Source organism: Phasianus colchicus, chromosome 1 (genome assembly GCF_987193195.1).
Source record: "Phasianus colchicus chromosome 1, bPhaCol1.hap1.1, whole genome shotgun sequence".
In the NCBI taxonomy this organism is placed as follows: domain Eukaryota; kingdom Metazoa; phylum Chordata; class Aves; order Galliformes; family Phasianidae; genus Phasianus; species Phasianus colchicus.
Genome location: NC_143436.1, coordinates 125,686,001 through 125,703,160, shown reverse-complemented (window position 1 = coordinate 125,703,160; position 17,160 = coordinate 125,686,001). Strand labels below are relative to the sequence as shown.

At 41.7% G+C, this 17,160-nt stretch overlaps 1 long non-coding RNA gene across 1 annotated transcript in view; it reads right to left on the bottom strand.

The window, feature by feature from the left end:
• LOC149920017 (uncharacterized) overlaps positions 1 to 17,160 on the bottom strand; it is a 29,092-nt gene that overhangs the window by 11,458 nt on the left and 474 nt on the right. The window contains exons 2-3 of the long non-coding RNA XR_016463484.1: positions 3,556 to 3,640; positions 2,808 to 2,847 (exon numbers count right to left, since the gene is read on the bottom strand). This is a non-coding gene — a long non-coding RNA (uncharacterized LOC149920017). The remainder of the gene's footprint in view (positions 1 to 2,807; positions 2,848 to 3,555; positions 3,641 to 17,160) is intronic.

Here is a 17,160-nt window from a genome sequence, read left to right as displayed (position 1 = left end):
GTTTGGAAAGCATAAACCATTTGGGAACTGTGGTACCATCTAGGCTACAAATAGATGCATTGTTCAAATTATCCTGTGAGCATGGAATCCTTAAGGAGCTTGCCCTAGTCAAGAAAAAAATGAAGGAAGAATCAGAGGTACTGAAGGACTTACCGGGAGTCACAAAGGATCAGAATAATGGAGTAGAAAAGCAACTGTGCTTCTCCTGAATTCCATGTTCCCAATGTACTCAGACCCAAATTCCACAAAATTCACGCCATATGAAGACCAAAGAACGAGTATAAAACTAATGAAGAGTCTAATGATGATAAACCATGAACAATATCGTAAAGAGCAAAATAAAGCAGATGTACATGGCATAAATTCAACAGGGTCAAGAAAATCACAGAGAATAATTTATATTAGAACAGTTATTTAAGTTAATATATATATTTGTATGACATTTCTCCAAGAACAATTCCTTGAGCATATCCCATAACACAAACCAAATGCATAGGGCATTTAATTTTTAGGCAAAAGCCTGTAGGAAAAAAAATAATATATATGTTTATAGAGAAATAAATGTATATACAGGTACCTCCTGAATATTATGGAATCTCAGAATGGTTTTGGTTGGAAGGGACATCAAAGCCCACCCAGCCCCAACCCCTGCCATGTGCAGGGCTGCCCCCCACCAGCTCAGGCTGCCCAGGGCCCCATCCAACCTGGCCTTGAGCGCCTCCAGGGATGGGGCACCACAGCTTCTCTGGGCAGCTGTGCCAGCGCCTCACCAACCTCTCAGGAAAGAATTTCTGTATCTAAACTAAATTTAAGACACTTCAACCTTGTCCCGTGTACATGGGACTGCACAAAAGGTCAGTCTCTGTCTTGTTTAAAAACCTCCTTCAAGGCCACAAGGAGGCCTCCAAGAGGCCTATTCTTCCCCAAGCTGAAAAAGCCCAGCTCTCTTAGCCTGTCTCAAAGGGAGAGGTGCTCCATCCTGCTGATTATTTTCATGGTCTACTCTGAACCCACATCCTTCTGGAGCTGGGATCCCAGGCCCAGAGACAGTACTCCAGCTGGGACGTCACAAGGGCAGAGCAGAGAGGGACAACCCCTTCCCTCTCCCTGCTGCCACCCCTCTTTAGATGCAACCCAGGATACTGTTGATCTTCTGGACTGCAGGTGCACACAGCTGGCTCATACATAGCTCATATCTACCAGAACCCCCTAGTCCTTCCCCGCAGGTCTGCTCTCAAGTTCTTCTCCAGGGGTTGGAAGGGATCTCTGGAGAGTATTAAGTCCAACCTCACTGCTAAAGCAAGTTCCCTACAGTGGGCTGCACAGTTTGTACTTGTACCTGGGATTGCCCCAACCCAGGTGCAGCACAAGTGCACCACCTTACACTTGGACATTAGGTTAATGTGGACTCACTTCTCAAACTTGTCCAAGCCAAACAGATTTGAACTCCTCTTTCCAGGCTAAGTTGCTTTGTTCTGAAGTCAAATACTATGCTATAGAAAGCAAACAACAAAAGTAACAGACCCTTAACATTAGATTGCACAGCTAGTTGTAATTTTAGTCTTTCTCCTTTCATGCTCATGCTATATGGGTGTGTTGTCCCTAGCATTTATTCAATAACAAAATCGCCTAAAGCATCATTTCACTGCATAGCAGAAGCAGAATGGAGTGCTCACCACATCTTTCAGCTCAGCTTTCAAATATTTGCAGAAGGAACTACTTGTTTGTATATATGGAAACTAAAATCCTAACAAATAGTAGGAGACCGTACAATATGTTCAGGAATAGAGAATCAGTCTTTGTAGTAAGATCCAAGCAATTGCAGAAGCCAGCTCACTTCTCAGTAACTGAAAAGTTACGATGACTGTGGGTTGCTGCTATTTTCACCTGATTCTCTTAATTGTCCCATTTTTTGAAGGTTGGCTATTGGTGTTGTTGGAAGAAGAAGGACATTCTGGTGGTTTATCAACAGATAATGCCATTGTCTTTTCTAACATACACCATAATGAGATACTGCTCACCTACAATAAATCTGTTCAGGATTACACTGGGAACATCTACCTTCCATCCTAAGGAAAAAACTGCTGATTATGTTTGGTCACAAAAGGCTGATCCTGCACTCTTCACACAGCCCAAGCTCACCCTCATATCGGAGGGCTTCAGACAGGCACACTGAAAGAATGGATCCCAAGTGTAACCAATTATTTCCTAGTGATGGAAAACGTAAGCGTAATCCAAAAAAGGCACAGAGATCGATGCACTGGTTTGGAACAAATTCCTGTACTCCATCACTCCCTTACATGTGAATGATTGCAGTGCCCTCATGGATATTTTTAATACTCTTGTTATATAAAACAGTATAAATTCAGGAAAAAAATTGGAGGAAGATCATCTTTTTAAGAAAACATGCTGATTCCCAGAAGACTGGAAATGTACTTCAAGAGTAATTTGTCTTTATGTAAATCTAAACCATGGCTATTTTTGATGCAGTGACTGAACTCATAACTCACAGGATCAAATTGAAACATTTGTCAAGAGCTGCAAACCAATTGTTGAAAGGCATGCATTTGCCATGGGATGTTAAATATAAGTTTACACAAGTGCAGAAGATTTTGCTGTGATGAGCCCTCTGCAGAAATAGTTAATTAATGTTAAATTCAAGCCTCATTCATAGCAATTAACAAAGTTCATCTTCGTAAGTGTCTTTAGCAGCCAATATTTGTCATCTGGAAAATGGAACAAATCACATAAAAACAGTTATGAATGTGGGAGTAATTTAGAGTTCATTAATAATACAAAGAACAAACCTGTTTTCTGTCTCTTCAAGGAATCGCTGTAATTTGCAGACTGCAATGCAAAATGAGATAGAGCACAATGATTAATCTGTGAGCTATGGAATAACTACTATACATATAACAGATGTCTGCTGTGACAAGGGGCACATTACCTCCATGTTTATATAAAGAAAGAAGAGGGATTCAACTGTTTTATATGGGAGAGTTGTGGGAAAGATCTCAGAAAGCCCCCTATGAGAAGGTAGGGAATTATAAATATTTGCAAGTGTTTATTCAGGTGCCAAGTACAGTACACTGGTGAAACATGGCCTGAATGCAAAGGGGAGTAAGGGGAAAAACATCTGATGTAAATGTTGCTGGTTTCATTTCACTGGTACAGATATTAATTCAGTTCATCTCTCTTGGTTGACACTAGTGCTCAGCCAAAACTTGCGTGTTCATTAACGTCAGATGAACAGATGACGGAATTTTTTTTCCAAGATAAGATCTTGCTGGAGAAAGGATATTATTAAAAGGATTTCCTTCTGAGTAATTAGAAACGCACAAAGTAGCTTATTTTCTCAAAGGTGGGTAAGCTCTTTAGAGAAATGGCATCAGCCATACTTCTGCTTTCCCCACACTAAGTTTTGGTAGCAGTTGACACTGCTGGTGGTGGGTCTTCTCCCACCACCACACGTTTGCACCTCTAGCCCAAGCTCTTTAGGGAACATTGGAAGTCCATATTCCTTAGCCAGGATGGTGAGAGAAAGGTAGACAATACCTGCTGCTGGAGGATTTAGTCCAAGCCCCAGCTGTGTTGTTGAGGTCCTCTTTGACTTCTGAAGCTAGAGTTGGGGTTGCTCAACCTGGAAAACAGAAGGATCCTGGGAGACTTATAGAGGCCTTTCAGTATTTAAAGGGGCCCACAGGGGAGATGAGGAGAGATCCTTTGTCAGAGAGTTCAGTGACAGGACAAGGAGTAATGGTTTTAAACTAAAAGAAGGTAGATTTAGATTAGATAGCAGGAAGAAAGTCTTTACAATAAAAATGGTAAGTCACTGGAACAGGTTGGCCCTGGAGGTATTCAAGGCCAGGCTGGATGGGACCCAGGGCAGCCTAATCTAGTGGGAGGCAGCCCTGCTCATGGCAGGGGGTTGGAACTGGGTGGGCTTTAAGGTCCCTTCCATCCCAAACCATTCTATGATTCTAATGTAAGTACTGCTTCCCTCGGTGAAAAATCCCAGTGAAGCAGACAACAAATGTAAACATTAGGATTCAGCTCAAATCAGCTACATACAAGCTACATGATTCAGGCCATCATGCTCAGGTCACCTTTAACAGCTCTCTGATCTCCACAGATCACATATTTGTTCACATGGCAACAAACACATGTAGACATTTAAATGTAGGTGCATAATTCACGAACTAAATCCATCTAAATTTTGTCCTTCTGAAAAAGAGACAGTGAAAACCACATCAGAATGCTGCTGTTCACTGAGATGGGCACTTTCTTCTCAGCATTCAGACAGACTGAAGCACTGGGAATTCTGCCAGCGCTTATATCCAACGATTGCATCGTAAGGAACACATACCCATTCTATTCTCTGCAGACTGATCTAAACATACAAAAACCAGGGAATCTCAATTGACTGTTTCTCTCCTGTTTAACAGACCTGAGCAGCCCAAATAACATGCAATTCATTCAAAAATCTTGCAGTTTAAGTTTGCCCCCTAATGGAAATAACCTGAGTGCCCACCAAATCAGCTTCCTTCTTCTCATGCATTGCTGTGCTGAAGGGGGCTGGGAAGGGTATGATTTCAGAGCACACCAAGCTCCGTCTGCCCCCAGGGAGACTGTTAGGAAATGATCCCAATTAATTGATATGGCCTTAGGTACTGACAGGGTAAAATCATGGGACTTTCATCAGCTGATGGTTTATTCCCACACTGCTGTAGGGGGTTAGTAAGAACTACGTTGCTAAATGATGGTAAACAGGGAATGAAAGAAAAGAAGGGAAGGGAAAGGAAACAGAAGTTATGCTGATACACCTGATACACCCTGAGGCTCTCAAAGGCTCAGCAAAAGGGCAGGATAGTAGCTGGGTATAGATGGTGCTGATTAGATCTTCTCTTACCACTCACGACACCGACTTCCAATTTCATTTTAAACCATTCGCAGAAGAACTCAGGGGAAAAAAAAATCCATTTATGTTACAACGTCAGAAAACTGGAATAGATAATGCCTAGCCAGGGAAAGACATTTTTTAATAAAGTCTGCTGCTTAGTTGAGCAGAGAGTAACTCATGGACTTACAAGCTAAGCTTGTTCTGTATTCAGGCATAAGAGATGTGTTTGTGAAACTCTGACTGACTTCAAAAGTAACTGAAGTGGGTCTTTCAGAAAGCAAGCTATCAAATGTACACTCATTGACATCCATGGAAATAAGTGTAACTGTATTTGTTTCACGGTGGTTACTGCAGTATCACCAGGCAGCAAAACAATGTTTGGCTTACTCTCCATTGAGGAAAACTGAGAGACACTGTACATGTAAGATTTGTAGCATCTGATGGCTGCCAGTTCTCTCCCACACTTCTAAAATACCATTTTCCACTGAGATCTGGCAAACTTATGTGAACGGCAACAATCCCAAATTATACACAGTGCAAAATGTGCCAGAATCAGAAAACAAAGTATTACTGAGAATGGCTTTTCCTTACAAAATAGAAGTTAGTTTTGAGGGATTTCCTTTAAACAGAAGCTGAAGGTTTAAATATAAACACTGAATCCAGTCTCATCTTTAATGAGAAGCCATCACTACAATGACACTCACAGACCAGCAATTAAAATTCTCTTTATTAGAAATTACCATCAAATGAGTCAGGAGACTAATGACATAAAACATATGACAGGTGACTACTGCTCAAAGTCTGAACATCCCACATGCATCACAAGTTAGACCATGAAGCAAAGCGACAAAATACAATCTCATATAGGAGATGCAGAATAGTACCAAGGTGGTTTTCTTTGGACACAAAGCAAGCATCTCAGGCCAGCTTCCTTATGCAGGCAGCTGAAAGGAAAGTGAGCCACACCACTGCTGAGTGTGCAGGAGTCCTGAAAGGTGAGCTGAGTGTCTGGGGAATGCACAGGATTTCGGGGCTGCCTGTATTTGCCTTCTACATTCAATTCCATATGATATGATTAACTGAATGACTTGCAGCAAAAACAAGATGGTATTTGCTATAAGGAACACTCCATGTAGTTAAAATAACAGACTGGTCAGAGTACAATAATCCCACTTATTTCCTGATTCATCTGCTCTGCCTAAGAGTGTGGAGAGGTGGGAGGAAAAAGGGCAAGACTTCCAGTTTGCAAAGCAGGATATAAGTAAGAGATGGAGCACAGTGTCCTTCACAGATTCTGCAGACACAAAGGTGTACACTTACTTACCTTCCAAAACCCAAAATAAGCAGAATAGATAAACATAAGGAAAAGCAATATGAAAAATAAATTTAGTATAAATAATTTGTAATCAAGAAACATCAAGAAAAGAAAAAAAAAAAACCAACAACACTCTTCTGCAGGAATAGCTGCCTGACTAACTTCAGTCTTAATTCCTTTTTATTTTTTCCAGGGAGAACCAGCAGGCTGAAAAATGGCGAGAGAAGGAAGCAAATTCAGGTACCATCTTGCAACTGCACTTGTCTGGAGCAGTTAGTAACACTGAGGCTAAAAGGCATAAGGAACTTTCAGATTAGAAAAGCAGCTGCCTGTGTACCAGTTTAAGAAGCTAGAGAAGCTGCAAACCTATTGCAAAGTAAATTCTGATTGCGTGTGTTCATTTGGAGGAGGGCACCTAAAAAAAGCAAAATTATGGAGTAGCCTTTCAAAGACCAAAACGTTTGTCAAGATGGAGTTCTCAGGCTTAGATGATGTGGCTCTCAACGTTATCCATGGAACAGACAAGGTGATTTTGGAGGTCTTTTCCATCCCATACCTGCATGTCTCCATGTAATGAACACAGTGAAAGCTGACAACTGACACAAAGGCCATACATCATCACCTCTCCTATTTTTCTGTTGAGATGATCTGTTCACTTTCATTTAAGTAAATAAAATAGATCCAGAAGGAGATATGCTAAGACAGTTCCTGCAAACCTGCAGAAGGAGGTTGGTAGGGAACTGAAACATCAGAACTTTGATCAGAAGTAGTTCAGTGGTTAACAAAGCTTGATTTCCAGTTATCCAGATGCCAAAATTAATTAAGACCCAATATGAAATTTATCTTTGGAAGTACTTACCAAACCACAAACACATTCCTATGAGCAATAGCTTCTGGGTGCCCAGCACTCTAAATTTGAGAAGCCTGAGAATGGAATTAGACGTTCAACGTGAAGGTCCTTCAAACCTTGGTGCTAAGTTAGAAAGGTTTGCACCAGTCCAGCCATCTCTATAGCCTTCCTACAGACACATTCTTCCCTCTGACAGATCTGATGGTGAAGTTGGGGGGTAATTTTTTGAATAATCTGATCCATCTGGAATCTATCTAGTCCTAATCAACAGTATTAAAGAAAACTCCCATTTTCCCCTCCAAGCCCCAAAGTAAGTCCAACCCACCGAGATCAACCAGCACTAATGAACTCAGATATATTTTATATAGCTGTTCTCCATGCTCAGACAAAAATGGAAAAAACAACTGCTGTCTTCCAACATATTAAAAAGATTTGAAATAGCTCAATCCCAATCATCACATTTGAAAGTATGTTCACCACACTTGCAAAAATTTGGGACCACCTTTTATTTAATTATTTCCAGGAAATAATGGAAGATTTCTATTAAAACTTAAATCCCAGAGCCACTGTTAGCAGAATACACAATGTATGAGATCCTGTTTTAATAACAGCTTTCAGGAGTCAGATTTTCACTGTGCTTCAAGATGTAGTTTGAAATAAATGTTTGGTTATTAGTTGAGCCCATTACTATAAAAGCAAGCAATACTGTAGCAACAGAGTATGTGAACAGCTGAAAGAAATACAGACTCATGAATCCTAAGCAAATAAAAACCTTTCATAAAGGAAACATTCCAAAATATATTTCCAAACAATGGTTGACTGCAACCAAGTAATTCACACCCCATTGTGAAACAAACATCAGTAATTTCTTTCAGGCACCAGGACTCAGAAGCAAAGAGTGATCCACCCTTCTCTCTCACTCGACTTCCAGGCTGTTTTACTAGAATTATGATTAAAAGAAGCATATATTAAACCAAAGAACTGAAGTTGCTTGCAGCTCTAAGGGGAGTAGCTCTATAGAGGTTTTTTTTCCTCAAGTTCTAGGTCTAGTAGAATGCTCTTAAAAAAATAATAATCAACCTACAGGCTTCAAAGCCCACTTTGCACTTAAAAAAAATCACTTTTTATCAAAAGAATTTTTGGCCAGAGCTTTGTCTATTGTTTTTAGCACTCCTCCTTCCAAAAGCTGGTATGCTGTAACAGAGCAGCTACAAGCAGAGACCTCACGTAGGTGACAGTCTGTACACTCTGATTTTGTAGGCTTGCACTTTTTATTGGGCCGCTGTGTATCAAGCAGCTCAAGTTTGCTGAGTGGGGACAATGCTCACATATGCTATGTGTTAAAATAGCAATTACTTCTGCTCAACGCGGCTTTCTCTTTCAGGGCAATCAGTATTTTCCTATGGAGACTAGAGAAAATCTTATTCTTAGTTGGCCAATGAGTGCTTTACATTGTTTAAAGTACTTTAACCACACTAAGAGTACAAATGAAACTTAGAATGCTTGGAAGTCAAGGGTTTTTACTGACGCTGGCGATGACAATTCCTGGTGCATTCCCAGCCTGGAAGGTATGAGGAGCACCAATTAATTTAAAGCTCCTCAGGGCACAGCTCTGCTGAGGCCCCACGTTTCCCTCTGACATCTCTGGTTTGTGCAGGTGGGTCACTCTCTTTTACCCAGGATATCTATCCTAACAGGACTAACCAAGTGCCCAGTTCCCTCTGGCACTTAGTTCAGCAAACGTCAAAGGGGAAGGAACACACTTATGAGTAACCTCAAACAGTTCAGAAGTTATATAGAACTAGCTAATCCTTAAAAATCACAAACCGCAGGAGTTGGAAGGGACCTCTGCAAATCATCAAGTCCACCTCCCTGACAAAGCAGGTCCCTACACTAGGTTGCACATTGGCTATTATTTAAGAAATGTGTAATCTGCATCTGGAATAATAACCAGCCAGATTATGTGGCCTAAAAGTTTAACAGGAGACTCCCCTGAGAATTTTAGCTTCCTTAATGTCAGAGAAGAACTAAAGTGCAGATGTTTTATCACTTTTAATCATTAACATTGCCTGGTTGATGTTTCACCTTATTATAAAACGTGAGGCTGCTTTCATTTCACCTAACCCATTCATCTGTGTCTGCAGTACAAACATTGGCATTTCAGAGGTCTGAGTGCCATACAAATACTGCAAGTATTTCGAATAACATTTGCTCTATTGTTACCAGCGTGCACATCCAACCAGAAAATACACCCATTTGGATGAGTGTAGTTAAAGCCAAATTTGTCTGTTCAAGAACAAAAGTGCTTTCTGAAGGCTGATGAGACTGACTCGGCTTCATAGAAATCTGAAGAATTTGTTACAGCCCCATAATAAAAGCATAACAGATAACCAGTAATAAAAGCACCTTAGCAACAAGATTTTGTATTGTGAACCATTCCAAAATGCCATTTGAAAAATTTTTCAACTGTGAAATGTTCTCTGAATGTTTTTGCCCTAAATAAAACAAAGTCATGAGAGTACAGAAGTGCGGACATTTTTGCTGTTGCAAATGGACTGTATCACACCACGTCTTAGCTAGATTAGTCATTCTACGCATTGCTCAAATTCTGAGGTTGAGGCTGTTGTAGAAAAACAGTGATTCTCTGAAGGAATCGGCCTCAGGAATTTGTTTTGGTTTCACTTAAAAGCTGGCAGTACAACTACTAGAATGCTAAAAAAGATGTCTCTTGGGTCTCTTTGTCCTGCCTGGGGAAAAGAGTTGTGAGCTGTTAGGGGTTCTGATCAGCACAACACAGTCCCTCTGCCACGAGGGATAACACCCCAAAGCACAGAGGGCACAGTCAGGCCAGGCTGCAGATTTTTAGGACTTGTGACATTAGGGCAGCACACCCCTCACTCTTATCTAAGTCCCCGACAGTCACCATCCCCAGGCCTTGCCTCTCTCTGACACCTCAAGCAGGCAGAATGAAATGATAAAAAAGATTTTACTGAAATGTCATTCTGTTTTCTGCCTCTGTGTGACTCCTACATTTTTCAGTCCGGCTTCCCAGCAGGAATGAAGCAGCAGCAGCTCACGTCTGCGTGTGCCCCCGAGGTGCCTTCCAACTTGGGATATGATTCTACGAATAAGGCGTAAATAAGAAAATTCATTCAAACACACAGAGCACCAAATAGTTTACACTGATCTGGTGCACGTTATATGACAGAAAATATAAACTACTTACTCACAGTACCAAGAGAGCCAAACCCTACCTGGACAAGGAAAGAGAAGCACAGCCCTACTCCAAAACACTGTGATTTCAAGCGAGCGTTCCTGTTCCTGAGATTCCTCCACAGCCCCATCATCCTCCCACAGACCTTGTACACTCTGCTTAGAGTCTTCCCTAGCTTCTCCAGTCTGACTAAGTGACAGAATCCTGAAGACATGAACCAAAAACGCAAAGAGGGCTCTGTGTAACATATACTATATGAAAGTGCTAGGACAAAGCCAAAACTTAATTTTCTGCTCCTGTTGCTGGACACATCTACCCACAACAAGGCCAAGCTCAGTGTTTTGGGGGTGACAGGAAATCAAACTTATGTTCTGCCTGGATTACTCAAGGAGATGGAAATAGATGCAAGGGAGAAATGGCATCGCATACAAAGTTCACATACAACAGAATAAAAAAATACACATCCTCTTGAAGCCTCGTTTGAGTGCTGTTCTTATCCCTTCATTCCTCATAAATCCCAAGCATGTAAATGAAGCTCACACAGACCACTTACATCATGACTTCATGGCATCTGTAAGTTCAGCTTGATTGATCACCCAAGAACATCTTCTGAGAGGAAAGAATTAGCACAATCACCACTTGAGAACAGTCTATGAAAGGGAGAGATATAAAATACATTTCAGACCCACGTTTAGTGAATAAAACACCAAAGTTCCCTCACGTGTGGATACCAAAGGTAAGTTCGGCTTCTGCAGCTCTTTGTGTGTATAGAAACATAAGACCATGCCGGGTTACGAAGCAGAAGCTATGCTGTGTTTGCTGAACAAATGCAATATAGATACTTCAATGAAAATTAAACAGTCAAGTCTTTGTTATTGTAGTAGAGCCAAACGAGTGTAAAAATCCATAGAATAAATAATCTATATAATCCTCTGGATAAAGTAATTCCGCAGAATAGCTCAAGTCAACTCCAAGAATTTGCTTATGCCTGCCTGCATGGCTAGGCCTCCATCTTTAATTTAAACTGCAAATAGAATACGCAGTTATCTTCTGCAGGGCTTCGCAATTGCTCTTCTCTAAATTGCTTGTAGGATTTGGATGGGGTAAGTCATGCAGAGCCCTGTTTGCAATTTCAGCTTGGATTTTTGTAATCAGTTTCTTAATAGGATTATGCTTGGGGTTCATTCAATTATCTCAGCACAGAGCCTGAAGTTTTCCTCAGCACCATATGTTATAGCAACGCTCCTATTCTTGCTATGACGTATAATAACATAGTTTACTCCCTCTGTATTTGTTGTTATTGGCTTGCAGGCCAAATGATTTCAAAACTCATAATAAATAAACAAACAAACCACAGAAGAGGGAAGAAAAAGGTAGAAATACTCTCCAAGCCAAACGTGCAGCGCAAAGGGGAGTCACCCTGCTTAGGAAGAAAACCAATTCGAATCCCTCAGAAGTAAGAAGCGCTAAGAATCAAACTAAAGGGAAGTGCTGCCATCATTTTTTATGGAAATTCACACAAAACCCCCACCTAACAACGCCCGCAGCAGCAGCTCGAGCTCAGCCGGGCTGCTCCGCTCCTTGAGCGGCGGCTGCCGCCTGCCGTCCGCCCGGGAGCCCGCCGACCAGGAGCCCTATGGGGGAGAGAGGGAGGAAAAACAAAGCTTGAACACATCGCAAGCATCTTAAACATTCCTCTGCCCAGCAGGGGGGATAATGCACGAGAAGTCTGGGAGCACCAACTTAACGCTTCATCCGTCTAATATTAAACCCCCGCACAGTCCTCAGAGAAGGGAGTTTTCTGCAGGGCTCAGGCACCCCTCGGGACAGGCATCTGCTCAGGCATCTCAGGCACCCCAGGGTGCAGGCTGGAAGGGATTGGGCAGCCAAAGGCTGGGAAGAGGAGGTAGCATGTTTTATACACATGTAATGAGGGCAGCAGTTACCCGCAGCTGCTGGGGGTATGGAAGAGGTTAGCCCGAGGGATCTGCCCCTAAGCATTTGCTGAGCAAAATTCATCCCATTCTGCCAAAACTCCCATTACAGAAGAGAAGGAGGGTAAACTGATCCTTCACTTGACATGTACTCCTGAAGTTCAAAGTGTTTTCCTAGTTCACTCATTTGATAGGACATTTCCAGTCTCTAAAGTTTAGAACTCCTGGCAATTGCTGAAGAGAGGGAAATTGGACTATTCCTGTATTTATCTTCCAGCAAAGAAAACACAGGATATCCTTGGCTGCTTAAGAAAGAAAAAAACATGCAGCACTTCAGAGGGTTTTTAAGCCCACTGAGAGAAAGGACCTAATTCTAACTGTGACAGTATTCTGACAATATTCTAAGAAAATATGATCCGTCCCTTTGAATTCATTCAATACTTCATGCAAAGTATGCATTTATTTGCTAGAAAGTGTAAGTAGATCATAAACCAAGATATGTCATGGGAAATGCACTGTAAAATAGACATTAGCTGGTTAGGGCTTGTGTGTCTCATAAACGAAAGCCAGTGTTCAGCCTAACTAGCTGTACCTTCAGCATGAGCATAGGAAAAAGGAGGAAAAAGACTTTCCCAATGCAGTGGAAAGTGCTCAGAGGAGGGAGATTAAAGCTCCTGGTTGACAGATGCCATTCTTTACTGCTTTCTGCAGGTAGAAGGACCATGAGCAAGCTGGGCAACCCATCCTTGGAGCAGCTTTCACTCCTTTCACTGGGTGAAATGGTTGAAAATTATTTTAAGTGCAAAGCATTTTTTTTTTCCTGACAAGCGTGCATGTGTGCAGTCAGGTTTCACACCAGCACACCCTGAATCTTTGCTCTTCTGGAGAGAGGCAAGCTACATGTGCACCATGCTCATGGGGGCAAGGAAAGATAAGTTCTGGCTAATCTACCAAGGCAAAACCTGCAGTCTAAAAAGATGTATTTTAAGACATTCAGCATCCATTTGGACTGAGAGTGTTAATTTAAACTCACTGCTGGTCCTTGATTTCACAGAGGATGTTCAGCAGGCCTTCTCGAAATGCACACGCCTTCCTCCAAGGGCTCTAAAATCAATGAAGTAGTGCTTAAATCAGCTACAGCAGCTGCAAGTTATGATAAGATCTCCTGAAGTGAAAGACCTGACACTTTGGCAACTCTGTCCTTCCTATGCCAGCTGTTACCTACCTACCTGCATACTTAGTCTAGACCACAATTGCATTAATCCCATTTGGAAGTCTTTCTCCTGCCAATGGCGGGTGTTTCCCCTTCTTGGTGGATTTCTTTCTGCTCAAGTTGAAGTATACAAAGCAACTATTTTCAAGGATCACTAACAATTTTAATATCAATTCCCTACATATACCGGTGCCCACGTATGCACTCACAGTGGAGTTCATGGAGTGCAACGTTTCTGAGGACAGGTGAGTTCACTGCAAGGACTGAACATATTCTGAGAGTGTCTTGTGTATTTCAGTGTGTATAAAGTTCTTAATAACTGCTCTGCTTCTACAAGGGAAGAAGTTTCTGAGGGACAGATTGTAATGTTACAACAGAAATACAGGTTACAGACGTACCCGGAAGAAAGTCTCAGTTTTCAGAGCAGATTTACAGGGCCAACTTTGCAAATAAAAGCCCAGTGTTTCACATGGCCTTGATTCAAAAGTCCTAGAGGGAGTTCAGATGTTTCCACTCCAAAGAAGCAAAACTTTTCATTGTCCTCTGAGATTTCTTACATATTATTTATCAACCATCAGATATCAAAATAAGTGCAATCAGCCAAGCATACAAATGATGCATGTTTTGAACTGTTGTTTGCAGCAAGCAGCCATAAGACTGGGCAAGAGTAACACAGTTCTTCCTGTGCCTACAGTCATGCTTTTCTGCTTTCTTGAACTCTGTTAGCTCATTTAGCATGAATCAAATTCAGAACTCACTAAAATAGACAGCTATGTCTATAGAAACAAACACTACCTCAGTATAGTCCAAAACATCTGAGATGAGGAAGAGAAATAGAAGATAGATATTTTCTCTTTACTTGCAAGAACTCATGTATCCTGGCTCTCCTGGAAATATTTGGGAAACCTTGGCACGGCCTGAAGACCTGTACCATTGCTTTTTTCCACCTTGCATCTGGATGAATACTTCCCTTTTAGGCAGCTTCACGTGCTCTGAAATGGATATTTTCAGTTCAAGAGCTGGACTAAAATAAAGAGCAGATCCTGGAAAATTTGTTTTTGTTTTCTTGGAAATAATCCCACAACTTATTTCCAAATCAAACACTTGGCAAGACCTAAACCAAACAATTCAGTCAGTACCGGTGCTCCCCCAGACACACTCTCTTTTAGTGGAACTTTGAGGATGTTTACCTGAGGCATGGAAAACTTAGGATCAATCCCATTCTCTGTGTAAGGGTATTTCATTCTTGCCATCTGTCTTCTACATGCCTTGCTCTCCATGCTGCAAGGGTCAGTTGGGCACAGTTCCCTCAGCTCCCCTGTTAACACTGCAGAGCTTTGTGAAAAACTCTTGGCTGTTGCCTTGAGGAGGGATTGGATTACATCTCCCACTCCCAGTGTGTCTCAGCTCTCAGTGCATGTCCTGTCACATACTTTTCCCCAATGAATATCTGCATGTTAATAATGCATGGCATAGCACAACCAAGCACTCAGAGGAAGATCTAACTGCAAGTACCTTTCAGCCTCACAGTTCATGCTCTGTCCTCACAGTGATAGGAGAATAGGGAAACAGAGGTGAGAATCCTTCTCAGAAAGATAAAGTTTTCAAAACAGTCTGTCATATTCTTGCTGGAGCAGCTCTTGAGCAAGTTAAAGAAATGCCTAATTCCTCTTTATTCATCTAACATAAAACAACAAAATTCATGCTACCCAGCAAGTTCAGACAAACAGCTTTGGGATGCCAAATCTGCATTTTTCCTTGAAGAAAATAATCCCTCTCTCCTACAATGCTTCCAAAGGGATTAACAAGAATCTGCCAGCCCATCCCTCCAGGCCTGCCTATACAAAAGCAGTGCTCCGTAAAAGCATTTATCTCTTGAGTCAGAATAGTTTCCCAACCAGTAAATAAATATTTCTTAGTCCTAATAAAGAGTAGCAATTCATAGTTAATATCTTTAACACAACCTTTTGTTACATTTCCAGAAAATAAACCTGCAACTAATATACTGAGGCTGAGAATGTTTCTCATCTTGCCAAGTTAATCTAGTGCATGGCTTTGGAGAGGAAGGAAGATAAAATAGACCTTCAGGCTAGGATTTCTTAGAGTGGACTCTGGGTGAGCAGTTCTAGAAAGAGGCAGAAGGAAACAAAAAAAAAAGACAGAAGAGAAGACTGCCCTCTCTGGCAAAGCAGCCCCTGGCTCATCGTGAGGCAGAAGCAATATTCATATTCCATTCCTGCCCCTTACAGCTCTGACACATAAATGCACTGTAGCTTATCTTCAATAAAACCCTTAGCCTCCATCTCACCATCCTAAATTCACACCACTGAGCATACGATGGCCCCAAAAGACAACTCCACTCCAAGTGGAGTGAAAAAGCTTCTGGGGATCTCATGGCCAAGAAATTTAGAGGTGTGAAAAGCATGAAATATACAACAAGACAAATCAGGAAAACACACACATATAGAATGTACAGAACAGAGAAAACAAATTATTCAGAAACACTTTTTTTTTAAGTGGATGAAAATGCTTGATAAATGCTGTAGTAAACGTCTTTAGTATAGTATGATAGGGTTGAAGGGAGAAGGCAATGGCCTGCCACTTCAATCTAAGCAGGATGTGTTTCACATATGAAATATTTTAGGGGCACAGTAGGAGCTACATCTTCTTGAGAGAAACTTGGAGACAAATATTTATATACAGATGTATATACAGTCCAATATGTGTATTGCTATTGAGCATCTACAAGCAGAAAGGAGAGAGGACACATTTATGCTCATGGATCTGAACAAGCAATGATTGCTCAAAATGTAGAGTATCTGGGACTTGCACCTACCTTCTTTTCTGCAGCAACTCTTTCATGCAATAGCAGAAATCCTTAAGGAGACAGCATTTCTGTATCCACAGTGTAATGCAGCCCAGGGATGACTGCACAGCTGTGATTTTGTGGTGTTCCTTAGCATCACAGTGCTAAGTGTGGGTGCTCCCACAGAGCTGGACTCTTCTCAGAGAGCCACAGCTACAAGATGAGAATGGTCAAAAGCTGCAGCAAGGGGAATCACAGCAAGGCATAAAGAACCACCTTTTCCATCACAACAGTAGTCAAGCACTAGAACAAGTTGTCCACTGAAGTTTTGAATTCTCTTTTCCAAAACTTGATGGGATACAAGTTAGCTGCTCTAACTGCTAGCTAGCCCTAGCTGGAACCTGAACAGGGTGGCCTCTGGAGATTGCTTAACACCAGAGATTGCTGTGAGGGGGCCCTGTGCCCTCCTCTGTCCTCACCATGTACAGCTGACCTTGGATGATCCACTCAACTCCCTCTTTTTCATCACAGCAGAACCAGCAAGGTCTGCCTACATCTGTCCCCTGACTTTCAGAGCCCTGAGGCTATGGTGTGGGAACAGACTAGCCACTTGGGGTGGAGATTTCCACAGATGCACTGATGGTGTGCAAGTAGAAGTTCTGAAATTCCTGCTTGCCCAGCTGCTTGTATCCAAGGCACAGCCAAAATAGCAGAGGTTGTGCCTTGCTTTGCCATGCCTCAAATGTCACCAAAAAACCCCAAACATTTAGATCTCTTTCTGTGCACAGAAAAAATAAAACTGCCTTGGAACCCCCACTGAAAAAATGCTGGGATCTTAGCTTCTTATTAGCAATCTTGTTTGCCTTTACCCCTGCTTAAATCTAGCTGTGATAAGTATTCACATGTTCTACTGGGTTCTCTCTAAGCA